The sequence below is a fragment of the Anser anser genome (assembly GCF_964211835.1).
Source record: "Anser anser genome assembly, chromosome: 2".
NCBI lineage: Eukaryota > Metazoa > Chordata > Aves > Anseriformes > Anatidae > Anser > Anser anser.
In genome coordinates this window covers 51,912,091-51,928,973 of record NC_139721.1, presented here as the reverse complement: position 1 = coordinate 51,928,973, position 16,883 = coordinate 51,912,091, and the positions used below count along the sequence as shown (strand labels likewise).

The window sequence follows — 16,883 nt, the reverse complement described above, 5'->3', positions numbered from 1 at the left end:
CAAATAGCTCAAAAGACAAAAAGTAATTGCTGAATGCTTACCACTGTGGTAGCAAAAAAAAAAAAAATGTTCAATTATTAATGGTAAGCGTTCATGTCCACCATTTTTGTAGACTGTTATGCCTTGTGGGTTGGGGAATGTGCTTCATTAGAGATTTCTCTTAAAAAAAAAAAAATGTAAACCATGTGCACATTCAGTTCAAGGTTTTTACCTCAGAAATAATTATGTCCATAGCTACACACTGCCTGTTAGCTAAATGTCATTCAAGGTCTTCCTTGAAATCTTAGAAGCATAAGTAATACCAGATTAGCTAAGTTACTGAAAAGTATTTTGAGGGTTATTCTGTAAAGCAATTAAGGTTCTGTGACATGGCTCATGGCAGGGAGAGGAGAGACTGAAATCCTAAAGGGATAAAGCTGCCTCCTCTTTCCATCTACTGCAGGAAGGTCTGTGTATTGTTAAGCACGGGGCTTTTGTATGTGAGCAGGAGCCACATGTACACCCAGAAAGAGTGCAAAAATGAGATGTGGTTGGGGAAATTACTTCAAATGGTGCCTACACTTCTGGGATCTCTAAGATTTAGGGTAGGAAGTGCATAAGGTGAGGTTCAAATTCACAGTGAGACATATACACAGTTCATAAAATTCACAAATTCAGTGTTATAAAATAAAGAAACTAAAACACAGGAGTATGTGTACAGGTAAATGTATTTGTTACAGGGTTCCTTAAATGTAGCTGCCAGTAAAACAGGATTTCAAACAAAGAATCATATCCTTAGCCAGTCCTGTATTAAATTTAGCAGTTCTCAATTTCATGGACAGGGGCTATATCGCCAGGAATCACTCCAACAAAGGGTTCCCCAAGAAACTGGGAGATGATCCAATTAAAGAAGCCTGGAACAACGATAACTGCTTAAGTATAGAAGTATCTGAGAGCATTAGGGAAAGAGAAACAAAGACTATTAGAGCACAGCGTATGAGAGAGCGAGCTTCATTTTCTCATTTGAGTAAAATGAGGAGAATTATACCTGTCCTTAGGTTTTGTGGTGAGTGGAGGCCAGGTCCCTGGTGTCAGGCTTGAACCTACTTGCTTTCCTTCATTTCTTCTTTTCTGGTACTTCTCTCTGTTGTTGTGTGCAGACTCCATATTTAAACAAGACAAAACAAAAATTTACATTGATTCTTAAGGAGTCTTTTTAGATGTACATCTCTTATGAAAAAGCAGCTCTGAACTTGAAGGCTCTGTTTGGGGCAGTACCAGCAGAGCATGAAAGACTGCTTTTAATCCCGGCTGAGCCAGGGGAGTGGTGGATGGGAACACAGGGGAGGTTCCAGAGAGCCATTGCCTTGGAAATCCCACCCATGGCAGCTTCATCAGGAGCTACCAGTTCTTGCTAGCTTCCTATAGGTACTGGCAGATCCACAGGGACTCTATTATCATGCCTGGAAGGAGAACTGCATGATGATGCATCTCCATCCCATCCTCATCACAGGTAGCATCCCAGAGATGGCCTGGGAGAGTGTGTGATTGATTCAGAAGCATCTGAGACTGACTCACCTTTAGGCACAGCTTGGCAAGACTTTCTGCTTAACCCTTGAAGCTTCCAGTCTGACCTTCTGCTTCAGCCAGCATGGCTGTGAGTCGGTGGATTGGTGCAAGCTGGGGGCTCTGAGTGCAACACGATCCCATGCTAGATCAGCCTATGGACAGGGCAACACTTTGTGAGGCTTTGCTGTTGGTAAATTAAATGTTGACTGTGTTAATGTTATCACTCTCCTAGAGCTCGTAGCGTTCTTTGGGCAGGGCGTTTTGCTGAGTGAAAATCTGTATTTGATATATTTGATATTTATCCTCTGTTAGGATACGTGTGTTTTCTGGCATGGGCTGCCTGCAGGCCCACCAGGCCCCTCATTGGCATTAGCACACCTTCATGTGGTAGGTATGCTACTGAACAGGCCGAACACTTTTACTACAATACAATAGCCACGTACCCAAAGCCAGATCTGGATCTATTTCTTCTCTGCTACCTGCATAGCTCTGTTGGCCTTAGCAGCCTTCACCAGGCGTGGGTCAGACCAGAAGCGAGGCCCCTGCTCTGTCAGTGAAATGGACGTCAGGAGCAAGGCTGGTGTGCTAAAGCAGACACGTGATTACCAGGAGAAATTACTTGGCAAAAGTTGAAGCACCAGACATGCAGAAATGTTTGCTTTGAAATTCCAGAGACTTGACTGTCCCTTTGGTTTTTCGGAATGCTTTGATTTAGTCGTGTGGGGTGGAAGCAGTCTGTAACCTTGCAAGGGCACTGGGAATACTACCCCTTGTGCAGCCACAGGATATGTGAAGCGAATTAACTGTCAGCAAGCTTCGGGGAGACAGCAGATGTATACGTGGTTAAGAGAAGTTTGGCTGTCTTATGAAATTTATTTCCACCACAGGATCAAAAGCAATCATGTGTATGAAATATATAATCCTTGGATGGGTAATGTATAACAGGGCATAGCAATGTAAGTGAGGGAACAGCGAATCCATTGCATGCAAATATCTGAATAGTTTCACTTTTAATTACTTGAAAGCAGAAGAAAAGTAGGCTCCTACGATTTCCGTGAGCGCAAATTATTCATGCCCATAAGGAAATCAAGATTTGGTGCATCTAAAATAACCCATTTTACGATTAATTTTCAGAAGTAAACATTTAAAGCCAACTTTGCTTGCTTTTGGGTGCAACTTACAGGACAACCCTGGCATCAGGCAAAGGAACTGTTGACACAAATCTAGTTGCTGTACTTAAGTGTCTGTCTGATTTGCTCATGCAGCAGTAGTTACAGGTGGCTTGCTTACATTTTTTACCTCTACTTGTGTTACTAACTCAAATGCGAGCATATTTTGTACCTCCCAAAAAATCTCTGAGTCTCGGAAAAACAGCAGTGGAGCTGGATGCTGTTCCCACGTTGCTGGGGGGCTCCTACCCTCTTGCACACCCAGGAACATGTGTAGATTGTTAATGTACACGCTATAAATTGTTAATGGGGCTTGCAAGAGAGGAGAGAGAAAAAAAACGCCTAGCTGAAACTTCCCCATAATAACTTCAGTAATTCAGTCCTCTTGTATGGCTTTTATATATTGTTAAATTATATATTAACATATATTAAATGTTTCCATTTATTTTTCACTCTTGATATTTTGTTTCTAGGATGATAAAGAATAAAAATAGGGTGAGCACTGATAAGCTTTAAAACTAAACATTAGAAAAGGAAGGGAAACCGAACAATGCTGTAAAAATGGGCTCTTCTTCCAGCTTTGGAGAAATGTTAGAATTTTTTAAATTAGAATTTTTAAAATATGGTTTTTTTTCCACTGAGAAATCACCTGATTCTTTCTGATTTGCTGGTGGGCTGCAAAACCTTGGGAGCCATATCAAGACAGCCCAAAGTCCCCGATGACTGAGCCAAAGAGCACAAGAAGCCTGCCGAGCAGGGGACCAGCGCAAGCCAGGCTACAGGGGAAAGTACCTGTTATCTGAGATCACTCGTTTGATGCATTTTGGGAGATATTCGTGAAGTACATTTTGCTGGATGGAAAAAAGAATAGGTAGACTATAATTGTTTTTGATTTGTTGACTCTAGGCTTCCTAGTGAGGCATCTGCCCATACTTTAGAATTTCCCTTGGTTCTTACTTAGCGTTGCACTTTAAGCACATGTTGAACCCATGGGTGAATATAAAACATGCACTTTTATGAGGTTTTGAAGTGTGGTAGGATGGGAGACAGGAGTTCCCATAAGCTGTTTGCCGGGAGGATTTTAAGTAATGAAAAGGGATTTTTTTTCACTGAAACTGACCAGCTTATTTCTGGTGAGTTGGGTCATCAAGGCTGTCTCTGGGAATACTGTGAGCCCTCTGATGATGCAAACTGCAGGCAGCACAGTCGAACTTACCCACAGCAGAAAGGGAAATCACATTTCATACATAATTCACAATGCACTGCAGTGATTCCATAAGGTCAATATCTGCTGTTAACTTGGAGGAAATCAGAGCAGGAAGAAAGGAGTGTTTGTTCTTGCTGATCTTTGAGAGAGCTGTCTACAAACTGCTGATTTCAATTCCACAGTGCTACACAAATACCAAAGTAAGCTCTTCTGCCCATTTACAAGCACTGTATCAGACGCAGATAAACTTTGCAGCTGGAATAGGATCTCTTTGTCTTCAGGTTTTCGTCTCAGGGCTCAACAAAAATACAGACAAGGCACAAAATACAAACAGGAATGAATTTGTGCAGCAATGAACTGGAACTTTTTAGCATTGGGATTCCTCCTGTCTAATTGGCCATCCAAAATTAGTCATCTGGGCCTGCCGTTTAGCACAGGGAGGGAGGGAGATACTTCCAAGGGGCAGTTCAGCCCCTCCAAATATAGCTGGTTTAAGATGGGTGGGATATGTTATTTGCTCAGAGTGCTTATTTTTTCTAGGCATTTATAACCATTTACACACGTTCTTCCAAATTTATCCTCTTTTTGTTTTCTGGAAATGTTTTCTAAGTGGATTGTGAGCACTTTTTGTGTTGGTCTCAGATTTCCCTTAGCAGCAAGGACCTCAAATTAACCGGGTTGATAACCCCAACCAGCATGCAGGAGTCATGTAGCTGGGATCTTGAGAAAGATAGTACCACAACGGGTCATGAATACCATGCTGGAAAATTTCAGGCGTTTTGTGCATACACAATGCAGTGAGTAGGCACTTACAGAGAGGCTTTATCCATCTGGATAAAGAGTGCAAAACTTACTCCATTGCTACATGAAGCTAAAGAGCACATGTATATGATGCCAATAATAGCACGATGCATTGAACTCCCAGACAGAAATATGGTGTCCCAAGAGTCTTTAAGGAAGGAGGAACTTAACTACAATCATGCGAGGTTGCAGGATGCTGTGAGAATGGGGAGTGCATCCGAAAGGCTGGGATGTGAAGCAGAGCTGTAGAGGGGGCAGAAAGTTTGGAGAAAAGCCATGGAAAAAAATGTAATGAATGTTTGTACTACAGAGAGAGACGTGGGCATCCAGAGGTGAAGGGCTTCTTTTCATACAGGCAGCATGTTTTTGCTTGTCTAGATATTTGTTTGAATGGAAAACCATTCAGGAAAAATCCGTACAAAGTCAGGAGAAAGACGTGTGTGAGTGAGAGCAGGGAGAAGCATTTCTGTGAGCAGTGCTCACGTGGCCACATGTGGTCTAACAAAAGCTGAAAAGGCTGCAATTCTCTCTCTGGATGCAATTTGCAAACCATCATTAATTAGATAATGCTGTCCCCTTTTTTTCAACTAGTTTAAGCTGTAATAGAGTGTAATCCATTCAATAATAAATATCCTTATGTTTCCCTGAATGTTCTTTTACTACATAATGATGCATGTCAAGAAGAAATCTGTGGTTCTCCTTGAACATCTCCAAAGTTGTTTAGATTTGCCTTTTTAACAAGCTTTTAATGTAATAACTACAGAGTAGTATCATAAGGCAATGTTTCCCAAACTGTATGAGCTGCCAGGCCCTGTAGGTGGTTTGCAGATGGTCTGGAGACCATATTAAAATAATAAAGTCATAAACTGGAGAGTTAAAACATGGGTGATAAGAGTGCCGAGTAGGCCACAAATGAGTGGTAGGACTTTCATCTACAAACATGAGGCCTCTTGCAGACAGGACAACCTATGAGTTTTCTCTGACTTCTCTGGCGTTCTGCATGGGTCAGCCTTTGCACCCACCAGAAAAAAAAAATAAGATGGAAACACCTGGGAAGGCAACATGTGGGGGTGTCTGCTTTATGCCACTGTGTAGGGAAGGATTTGAATGTATTTGAGCAAAACCAGCTTTCCACCAGCACTGCGTGAGTGGTGTCCATCAGGGTGCATCCAACCTGCATTGCCACTTGCAGTACATCAGTTTCCACTTTAAAAAGCCAAATATGTTCGATATTATCTGTATCCTTAAATGTACAGCAAGGTGTGTTCACCTGGGTCCAATGTCTGCCCTGCCTCCAGTTCTGGCCGCACAAAAGAGCTGTGAAACCCATTAAGGGGGAGCTAAGGATGCTCTGCATTACTGGGACAAGTGTCACTGGAACAATGGTGATGTAGCTCTGAACATTTCTGAACGTTCACAGTTAAATTTTCATACTGTGCATAGCCTGCAAATGACAAATATCTTCAAATGCTGGTTCTGATTTCAAATTCAAAGCTGTTATGTTTTCCTGAATTCCAAAGGGAAATATTTACGCTGTGCAAATTACCTTTTTAACCTCTAAATGCCTAATATAATATTTATAATCTTTATATTCTATTCAATAGCATATCAAAAATGACATGGATGGGTGTGCTTCTCCTCTCCAAGGTTGTGCACTAAAACGAACACAAAATGGCTACTTTTCATTACGCTTCTTAGTGACTAATGCATTCAGTCTACAGCAGAAAACAGGTCTGTATCTGCATTCTGCTAACAACAGCTCCCTTCTGAGCAGCCAGATAAAACCCCAGACCTGCATACCTTCAAATTCTGGGACAGAAAAACTAGGGGTTTGGTTTTATTTTCTAAGAGAAGCTAACCTGCATAGAATTGCTGTTCTTTTTAGCCTATATTAGACACAGATGATTAGTCTGAAAGGTAAAGAAAATTCTCTTCAAGTAAATGAATCTATTCATACTTAGATGAGCTATTCTTCTGCATTGGCAACCTGTGGAAATGGTAATCTAATCATGCCACAGGACTAGTATCCAATATGCTGAAAGCTTGTAATTCACAGCTCAAGGGGGATGTGGAAGATAGTTGAGAATGCAGTAATTATAGGGTTGGTGCTAGAATGAGCAGTGAAATAATGTGTATTATTTTGTTCATAAGCAGGATTTTTTTTTTTTTAGCCTATAGCAAGCCGGTTTGTGAGAGCAACCGAGCTGCAGGTTTTTTGTCTTTGACACAAAGCCGTAGGACATCTGGTGCTATTAACTATAATTCCCTCTGCATCCCAGTAACACCTTTACAAAAATATATGCACACACATGTGCATTTTACCTTAAAGCTGACGAAAACTTTCTCCATTTCAATCATGAAAAAAAGATTTCTGAATATCTCCTCCTATGTCAGGCTGTGAAGTAAAGAGCTAGGAAGTAAAGCTCCCTTTGAGGGATCTCAGTTGTATTCAAACCAGTTAATGCCGGGCACACCAACCTCTTACCTTCAACCTGTGGTGTCAAAATAAGCTAGCTTAAGCTAGGATGAGCTGGACAGCTTTACCCTCAGCTAAAAGAGCCGATAACACTGGCCGAGTCATTGAAGCTCTTCCACTCTCTTCCTATAGCATCTCATTTTTGAGGTTTTTAGCCCTTATTTTACTGCAAGTCTTATGGTTTGTTTGTGTTTTGTTTTTCATCTAGTCTAGGGGTGTTTTGTGGTTTGTGTCAGATTGGATAGTGCTGCAAGATAGTTTGGGACTTAACACATATTGCATGGAAGCAATGGGTAGGCTTCCATAATAATCCCTTCCAGCGTCATACGCCTTGGAAGCTGAGAGTGCTACCCAAACAGAGCACGTTGTAAGAAACCAGAGATGTAAAGTGTAGCTCAGGAGAAAGGCATGCCTTGAAATCTGTTGCATCATATAAGAAGAGAACAAAAGCAAAATTCAAAGGCAGAGTTCAAAATGAATGTAGCTTTGTATGTGTATGCAAGCTTTGTATGTGTATGCAAGGGTGTCTCTGTTCATGTGGCAGTGTGTGTTCAGGCAAGCACATGCACACAGGTATTTATTGTACCTGTGGACGCCTCCATCTTACACCTCGCCTGTCATCCACCCTATTGCGTGCTGTACAATGTAGAGTAAGATTTTCCGAATTCACTTCCAAGAATAATAATGCCCATATTGTTTTTATTAGAAAGTTGCTTGCGCACCGTAACAATTCATCTCACCTCTGTCTCATCTCGCAAAGTGCAAAATAACATGCAGACAGGAACATGTGTTAATGATGCAACTGATGTTAAAATTGTCACGTAGTATGAATTTCACACATGGCAGGCTGTGGAAGCTCAGTTCTCGACCAAGATCAGTAAGTAGCATGCAGAAGTCTGAAGAATGTGAAAAGAAGCTTTTTTAACCTTTTTTTTTTTCTTTTGACAACATCTAATTTATGGAGGAAAGGGGAGTACAGCTGGCTCACTTCTCCTTAGTCAGGCTGATGCAAAGTCTATAAGCTCTTCCTTTTAACGTGTACCACTGGAAGTGAGGAAAATAAAGTTCTTGAGCATTTCAGAGCAGCTTAGGACACTTTTAATACTGAAAGCTCTTTGACTGTAACGTTAACTTAAATTACAGTGAATAGTTCCTTCTGTCCTGGAGGACTCCAACATGCTTAGCAGACCTGAGGCCATTTGTTATGTGCAAGTTATGAAATGTAGATCATTAGAAGTATGCTTTTCCAACCTCACAATTTATTTTTTTTTATCAAGAAAACTGTTTCTATATTTTTTCTTGAATTATGCACAAATATTAAAAAAAAAAAAAAAAATCTCTAGACCAGTGACTTTTTACTTGACACCGTGGGGTTAAAAAGAAATTGCTCAGAAGAGGAAAATAGGGAGGAAAAATATAAAACAATTTCATCCTGTTGAGATGACACTTTTCTCTTGATAAACAGGTCAAATCAGCAGGTTCCCAGTCTCAAAGAAAACTGCTGCAGTGGCCTACTTGGCTGTTAATACATAGCACATTCAAGGCATGTATAGAAAAGTCAACTGAATGGGATAAAAAGGAAAATATGACTCATCCACAGTCCTAAGTGCTAAATTCAGGAAAATTATGAGGAAGACCCTTTTTCCTTTATGAGTAGATTTCAATCCTGGTGTACATCGGTTGGGCAGCAATTTTATACACAAAAGAATAACATTGTGGATGTAATAAGCCACCTTTGAAATTATTAAAATCTAATTGTTCACACTTTTTCAATCATTCTGCAGGCAGGGAAGGCTGTGCCCTCAGACATTTTAGATAGAGGCCAGTTCATGTGCACATTTTGTTGCTGTTTTCTTCACCCAAGTTATTCAGCCAAAGCACCTTGAATATTGCCCGTGTTACTCTAGTTGACCCTAGTTGGGCCAAAGAGACCTGCCTAGCACCTTGATAGACTCCAAAGCAGACAAAACCCATGGGAGAAGACTGTAGGTTCAATGTGCAGCAGCCTGCTCTCTTCAACAAGGTCTTCTCTAACTCTTTAAATTCTCCAGAGGGACTACAGCTACTCCAGAATTTGTCTGGATACCCTTAATCCCAAATAAAGCGAGGGTGCAGTGATTCAGTTTAAAGCACTTCCAAAATGTATAATAATAATAATAGCTCTTTTGGAAAATGTTCAAGTAACCCTAAATATTTCTCCCAGCTGTGTGCAGTTTATCTGTGGATGATACCACTGTGACCTACAGCTAGGCACAATCTGTATATCCTCTTAGATCCCATATGATAAAAAGTAAAGAATATTACTATTGCTGGTAACAAGAGCTGGCTGATTTACTCACTGGAGCTGATTTTAATCTTGAATTTATAATTTTTCCCAGTTACCAAGTTGTTTGTGAACAGGCCTCATTTTTGCACATGTATTTGTTTATCATTCGTTAACAAACGATTAATGAAAGGCAGACACTGGCCTGTGGATTATTTGTCATCTGTCCATTTCAATTATTTGCCTTTTTTCTGGGTGATTGGTGCTTGACAGTGATCCTGCTCAGACTCTGTAATTTGATGTGAAAAACAAATAATGAGTAAATACGTTCTCAACAATGTTAACCAGCAGATAAAGGTGCTGGTATTAAGACAATCAATCTTCAAACACCCATGCAAACAGAAATCGAGGTCATATAAAGGTTTGCAAGCAACGCAGTATGGGCATAGCCAAACAGGACAGCCTGAGTTATACTATATTGCGTGTTGCTCTGCTGAGCATCTTTGGTTTTGTGGAACATTCACAGCTATGTGTGTCAGTTTAATCTCTTTTATAATCAACTCATTTGGACATGAAGATTCAGACCTGATTCTTTTCCTTTCTTTCACATCCCATATGCCTGCGGGAGCAACGTCAGGTAGAGGTTTAGGTGACCTTCTGATTCACAGTGAGCCAGCAAAGTCTTCGCAGCTGAGATTTTGATTACAAAAGAAACGCTGTCTGTAGGAGGAATAGGTGTGTGCAATAAATGGGTCTTATTAGAAGGATAATTAAAGAAGAAGACCTTTCAGGCTTGGGTAGAAAAAAAAATGGAGCTTTGGTTAAAAATTTGATCCAGCACCTTCACTGCATCTTATGCACTTTGAGGTGTGGAGGATTTGCAATGTGCGTGTGAGATTATATGGATTTGCAGGATTCACTTAGCTGGCGTTTGCTGAGATTTTGTATTGGCCTTGTGATCTTTGGAGAGCACTTCTGTAGACGAGAGATTCAAAAGGTCTGAATGCTTTGAAGTGTCAAAACTCATGTGGGTGTGTTTGCTTTCTGTCTTTGCATACTAAATAGATGGCCTGGGTTTACCTTTTAACTAAGACAGCACAAAATGCATCTTTAATTTTTTACAATTATGAAAACGCAAGAAGTGTTAAAATTATTGTGTAGTCTAGGAGCTAGGGAGAAGGGAGATTTATCCCAGGCTGAGACCATGAGCACTAATTTCAAAATCTCTAGCTAAAGTAAATTGTAATAGAAAGATAAATCCTACTTGTGCTTGGGAGATAAAAGTTTACTCACATTGGTCCTTTACTGAGGCAATGCTGCTTTGTTATTGTGGAAATTATGTAAAATAAGTTTCTGACTTTTGCCACTGGAATGTTATGACATGAATTCAGCCAGCAGGGTTTCAGGATCGTGTTCTCAAGTTTTAAAATTTCCACTGTTACTAAACTGACTTATTTTTAAATAAGTCAGCGTGAGTAAGAAAGAAAAAAAAAAAAAGGTGTTGGTCATCAGATGTGCAGCTGGTGTCTCCAAGGATGTTGTGTCTGACATCTCTTACAAACTGTGAATCAGAACCTCTTCAAGGCTTCCTTTACATGCATTTCTTTAATAAATGCAGAGAAATATGTGGAAAGATGAGAATGTCTCTCACATCTCAAGTAACTTGAGCCTGGTCTGTCCACATCCATGTGTGTCAGGGCCACCATCTTTATTTGTTGAAATATCTGAGAATTGGTGCTGTCCTGTTGCTAGTTCAGGACTCCCAATAAGACATTATTTTTGTCCTCAGATTTATTGAAATGCATCTGTATACTCTACAATAATCTGTGCGCTGCTGTGAACTGCACGTGAGATGTCAACAGTTTGTGTGCTGAAGACACTCAGGCTGATCAATAGGAATTTTTCATGCCAATCTGGTATTTTGAGCTGGTTTGTTGCAATATCAGCTAGAACTCTTGTCATAAAATGACCAAATAGATAAAAGATTGAGGTCACCCACTGTGACCTCGAGCCTGTCACTGAGCAAGGTCAGAATTTCTTAATCTGAATGCAGGATGGGAAGATGGAAACCAGGTTTTGCTGTAGATTTTAATTACTCTCAACACAGAATACATATTTCACACGTGTTCTTAGCATGCCTTGTTCACCAAATTATTCTGTTTTCTTAGGTTCTGAAAAATGTTTATGTCCTCAGGCTTGAGTCAGTTTTGCTATTTTACCTGAAATTAGACCAAAGATAGGTATAATTTCTTGTGTAAACCCCTTGTCTACATTTACTCCTTATTTGACAGTGGATTGGATTTACCCCACAGTGCTAGATCTGCCCCACACAGATGACTTCCAACAGGTCATCTGATAACCTTGCCCGGACCACAAGGGAGACAAAATTTTTCAGCTGGGTCATAACTCTCTGTCTCAGGTGACAAGTTACTCTTTTGCCCGGACTGTGGTTTTAGTCATAACTTTCCCTCTTTCATTCCTTCTTCCTGCTACAAGCATCTCTTGCTTTTGGTTTTGGGTAACACCCCAAGTACAGTAAGTTTGCTGAAGAACGTAGTACTGATTACGTAAAAACAAGTCAGTACTCCCCTGGCTGAACAGATATTCTTGCTCAATGTCTAGGTGATACTTTCCTTCCTAAATGTTGGTTTTCTATTTTTATTAGTAATTCTCTATAAGAAAAATAGAGTGTGTAGTTAAACCTGTGTAGGTCTTCTGAGCTATAACCAACTGCATTGAAATAGATAATAAAAGGATATAAAACAATTCCTATGGTGTTTCCTGGCAATTTATAGCAACTAAAAATGTTGTTCATGTTGCTTTTATTATCACATTCTTCTTACAGTTTTTACTGGCTTTTATTTTCTTAGCCGTTTGTGCCAGTTTCTTTGTTACTTATATCTTATTAAAACACAGTAGCCCTTCATTATTGCTGTCATCTGAATAACTTTTAAATCTTCACCTATTTAATATAATCTTGCATATCAAGCATCATAAAATACAATTCTCAAAACAAATTAAGAGGTAGAATTTTGAGACGCTGCGAGGGCACTAAAAGCCTTGATGCAGGCAAAGACTGACCAAAAAAGCTTAAGTATACACTTGTTTTTTTAAGATGGGAGCTTAAAGAGATTTAAGTCCTTTGCTGGATCAGGTGGCAAAGTGCTTTGCACTGTGAAGAAGCAAAACCTATGCTCATCAGCACAGTGAGGCAGTTTGCTTAATAATGTAGATGGCTACTATACCAAAAATAGTAAATTCCATCACATACCGGTTGTTTTACACGCATCTGAATAGCCTTTGTCAGAGCAATGACTTTCTGGATTGCTTAAAAGCTTCTGAACAGCCTTAGGGTTGAATAACGTGCAAAACTGGTGTACCTACATTTCTGTGCTTGCTGTATATACCAGTCCCATAATGACTGAAGGAATATAACTGTCCTGTATGTATATACCTGCTTTATAGTGCAGAGCTTTGAAAAGTTCCTTGTTTTACTGTATCTTTCAAAGTAATACCAAGTATAAAAGTAACCAAACCACACAAGAACAAGAGAATTCAAGCAGAGCAACCCTGACAACAGATTTTGACTGAGAAAGTTAGAGAGGGCTTTTAAACTTCACAAATTTTCATCAGGTTAAATTAACACCTGCACAGCTTTCAGTGGATTCAAGTGGATATAACTGATAACAAGGTGAAGCATGTTTGAACACCATGGCATAAAAGGAGATCAATTTAAAATCAGTGAACTGATACAGTTAATTGTGATAAATTCGTCAAATGAATCACTCTTACATCCTCTGCATTTATTTCTTTTTTAATAAAAAAAGACCTTTTCAATCATATCCACGTATAAACATGTCCACATCAGGGGTGAATTTGCAGCAATTTAAACTAATTGATTTCTAAGCCAATTTAGATGCATCACTAATCAAATTCTGTGAGAGCAGCTTGATGCCAATGTGTGCAATGATACAGAATTCTGCTTACCCTACCTTAAGTTTATTAAGTATTTGGAAAACCACTGGGAGTAAAAACCAGTAGAAGCTTGTTTTCTTGCTAACATCAGCAGCAAACAAAGAAGGTGCATTTCCAGACTGAGGAAGAGGGAACAATTTTTACAGTCATTTTTCATCAGACAGGAATCACACTTTGTCGTGTCAATACTCCAGCCAAATACTGCCTTTTCAAAATTAGCTGCAATGAAGACCGTGATAACAAAATCCATGCAGTAATGTTGAAAAGAGGGATGTCCAACTATGTTAATACCTAGCTAGCTTCAATGCTGCATGATCAGATTACTTGTAGATAATTGGCTTGCCTGATTCTCCTCAAGGTTCACAGGCTAGTTTCTGGGATTCACAGATTTGGAAGAGATAAGGAGAATCCTAATTATTCTCTAATCCCATCTCCTACTTGACAAAAGCCGAGCAGCTTCACCCTGCAACTTCTCCATCAAATTTGTGACAAGCTCCTCCTAAAAGGAGTGACTGCTGAACTTGTTTTACTGCTGGTTGACTCCACTGCCACAGTTTGAGGACTGGCAGCAGAGGTTCAGGAAGGACAAAAAATGCTGTGCTTCCCAGTGAACTGTGAAGGAGGGCTCAATGCACAGTCCTTGCTTCATGGGAGCTTTAGGAACATGTAGGCTTGGTCCTGACCATGCCTCTGCCCTGTTGTATCTCCAGGTTTGACAGGATTCAAGTCTCCTATGTATTGGCTGCTCAGATATTAAATATTCCATTTGTAAGCAAAGGGAAACTATATATACAAGAGTTCACCAACATGTCCAGAACCAGTCATTCCAAATATTACATGACAATTTTGAGAAATACCACCGACAGTAATATACTGAAGCAGAATGGCAAATGTGGGTTCCACTTTGGTAGGCTCACTGGGTAACTACTTGCTGAATGAGCTACTGGTACAGTCTGGAAATCAGGTTCGTTTGCAGCTTGGGTCAGCTTTTCAAGAACCCAGATCCAATTCAGAAGAGGCAAGTTTTTAAGTAATTTGCCTCAAGAACTTGCAGTGTGCATCTGCAGCCCAAGTCTTTACATTCAACTGCTCCTCAATAGTTTAAAAAAAATGGTAAGTTTTTCAGAGTATGTTTGGATTTGAAGCTTTTGATTTCAATTTTCCTAGCTCAGGTGAACAAATGCTTGTAAAAAGTTCACCCTCCCCCTCCCCCCCATGTTTCTGAAAATCCAGGCTTTGGTTCTTACATTGTGTTTTTACTTAAATAGCTGCTTATCCATATATGTCTGTATTTGGTTAGTGCAACTCCACACTAAATAATAATAATAATTAAAAAAACATTTTGCTTTATTAACAGTATTGCCAGAGGGAAAGGGATGCAAATTCTGGAATTTCAGTGTGCTGCAATAACACATAACAAAGTGTTATATCAAAGTACCAGTGAAGTTGCTTCCTGGAAAATATATGGGAAAGGGATCCAATTTCATCAAGCTGCCTATTATTATATTTATTTACTGTTACACATCCTTGGTCTTAGTGGGATGAACTACCATATTTCACATAGTTTCCTCTGTTTTCCATAGATGCTTTTTATAAGATAAATGTATTGATATTCTGAAAGCTTATGAATTTCTCCCCATGGTGATTTGATGGCATGCAAGTTCTGAAACACAAAATATTTTAAGTGTTCATTTTTTATCTAAAACTCTAATGCTTCTTGTTTTCTGTGGCTGCTCTGAAAAAGAAAAGGGGAGTGTGAAGGATTTGGTGAAGTATTTAAGTGCAGAAAACATTTTAACAGTGCAGTAGACTTACTTTAAGCTATAAATCAGACAACGGTTCCCTGTTTTTTTCTCAGAAAAAAAAATGTGCAGATGAAAAGAGATGGCAAATTGTATGTTAACTCAGAAAGACCACACTGCTGTACAGTTATTCTTTCTTTTTTTTTTTTCAGTCTTCTCCAGCATGTTTCACTGAATGTAGAGGCTGATTTGTGTATCAGATACCTTCTGCCATTACTGTTTTAAAGAAGTTTGACTCTCTGAAGCTCTCAGAGAGCATCTGTCTGGGACAGAATCATAATATCACCTACACGTTTCCTGGTGTTGTTTTTCCAGATGCTTAGTTGGTAGCCAGAGTTTAAGGACAAGGCCAAAATAGTTTCACTTCTGATTTTCCTCTCAGCCTGAGTTTCAATTTGAGTTACTGTTCCTGTGTTGTTGATGGGTACCTAACAGCATCGCATCACATTGGCCAACAGCCCGGATCGAGCCCTTCAGTAAAGCACCATCTCCTCAGGCACCGTGCAGTTTTGGCTGCTGGAGACAGCTGCTGGAAGCAAATGCTGCTGCCGTCCCCTCCGGCTGATCGCTTGATGGTGTAAAAAGGCAAGAGGGCTCTTACATGTTAACCGAAGTGAGATGGAGGATTTGCACATGCTCATATTCTGTCTTTGGAAAATCTAAAGCTGAGTCCTAATTGCTTGACCCCAGTGAAGATCATGTTTTTTAATAGTAAAATATTATAAGCCATCCTAGCAACTATCCACTTGGGCAATGACTATCAGCTTATGTGAGATGTTTTTCCAGAGCTTCAGCTGTTTACAGACTTGTCTGCTTTGAAGCCGAATGAGCTGAATTACTGAAGTTGTGCACCGTTAGCATAATGGTAAATTTTAATGTATAGAGAAGTTCAGCTGTGGCTACACAGTACAAAAATTGAAGTGGGTCTCATAGGAAGCCCACATGCAATGAATTTTGTCTGTGCATACATAATTTGTGGCAATATCACAGTGATAAACAACATTTAGCAGACACCTTTGGCTGCATCACCTGTTCTCTGTGCACTAATTCAGCTTTCCTGGGATAGCAATTAAACTTCTGACTGGCATCAGCAGCTTCCAGCAGCAGTCATTAAGAGAAAAAAAAAGAAATCTGCTAGAGGTGTATTCACCTGTCATCCAGTGACTGTGCACATGCAGATTTTGTAACTCCATTTCACTTGAGATACTGGATGAGCCATGGTCAGTCGTGGGTTTCAGGAGTCCCCTTACTGCACCCAGCTGAAAAGCTGGAGGCACCCTACCTAGGAGCAAAAATGTCCAAACTTATGAAATGGCCACCAGCACAGGCTTTTAGACCTCACTGTACTTGGGGTATTATCTCCTAACGCTGCGGTGCTTCTGTGTGCAGTGAAGACAGTTGACATACTTTGTGTAGTTTTCTGCAGGGTTTTAGTTATCAGCTATGCCTGTTTCCAAAGCCGGTGCAGCTTAGGCTTCTGTCGGCTGAGATGTAAGTCTTGGCAGTGGTGGGGATAGGGTAAAAGTATGGCATTGGCAGAAGTCCTGATGGCATGGTACAAAGATTTCAGTAGTTCTCATTTGGGATAATGACATCCATAATTCACTCCGGTATTACTCCCTTGGGCAGTCTAGAACTTCTT

The 16,883-nt window shown here is 40.0% G+C and overlaps 1 protein-coding gene and 1 long non-coding RNA gene across 19 annotated transcripts in view; one reads left to right on the top strand and one right to left on the bottom strand.

Annotated features, from left to right (window-relative positions):
* Positions 1-16,883, top strand: part of DLGAP1 (DLG associated protein 1) — a 416,642-nt gene that overhangs the window by 366,584 nt on the left and 33,175 nt on the right. The gene's annotated exons all lie outside the window — the stretch shown is intronic.
* LOC310894173 overlaps positions 1-16,883 on the bottom strand; it is a 55,181-nt gene that overhangs the window by 22,928 nt on the left and 15,370 nt on the right. For 6 of the 7 annotated variants that reach the window (XR_014579634.1, XR_014579635.1, XR_014579636.1 and 3 more), the window contains exon 2: positions 1,028-1,700. This is a non-coding gene — a long non-coding RNA (uncharacterized lncRNA). The remainder of the gene's footprint in view (positions 1-1,027; positions 1,701-16,883) is intronic. The other variant, XR_014579639.1, reaches the window with a different exon arrangement.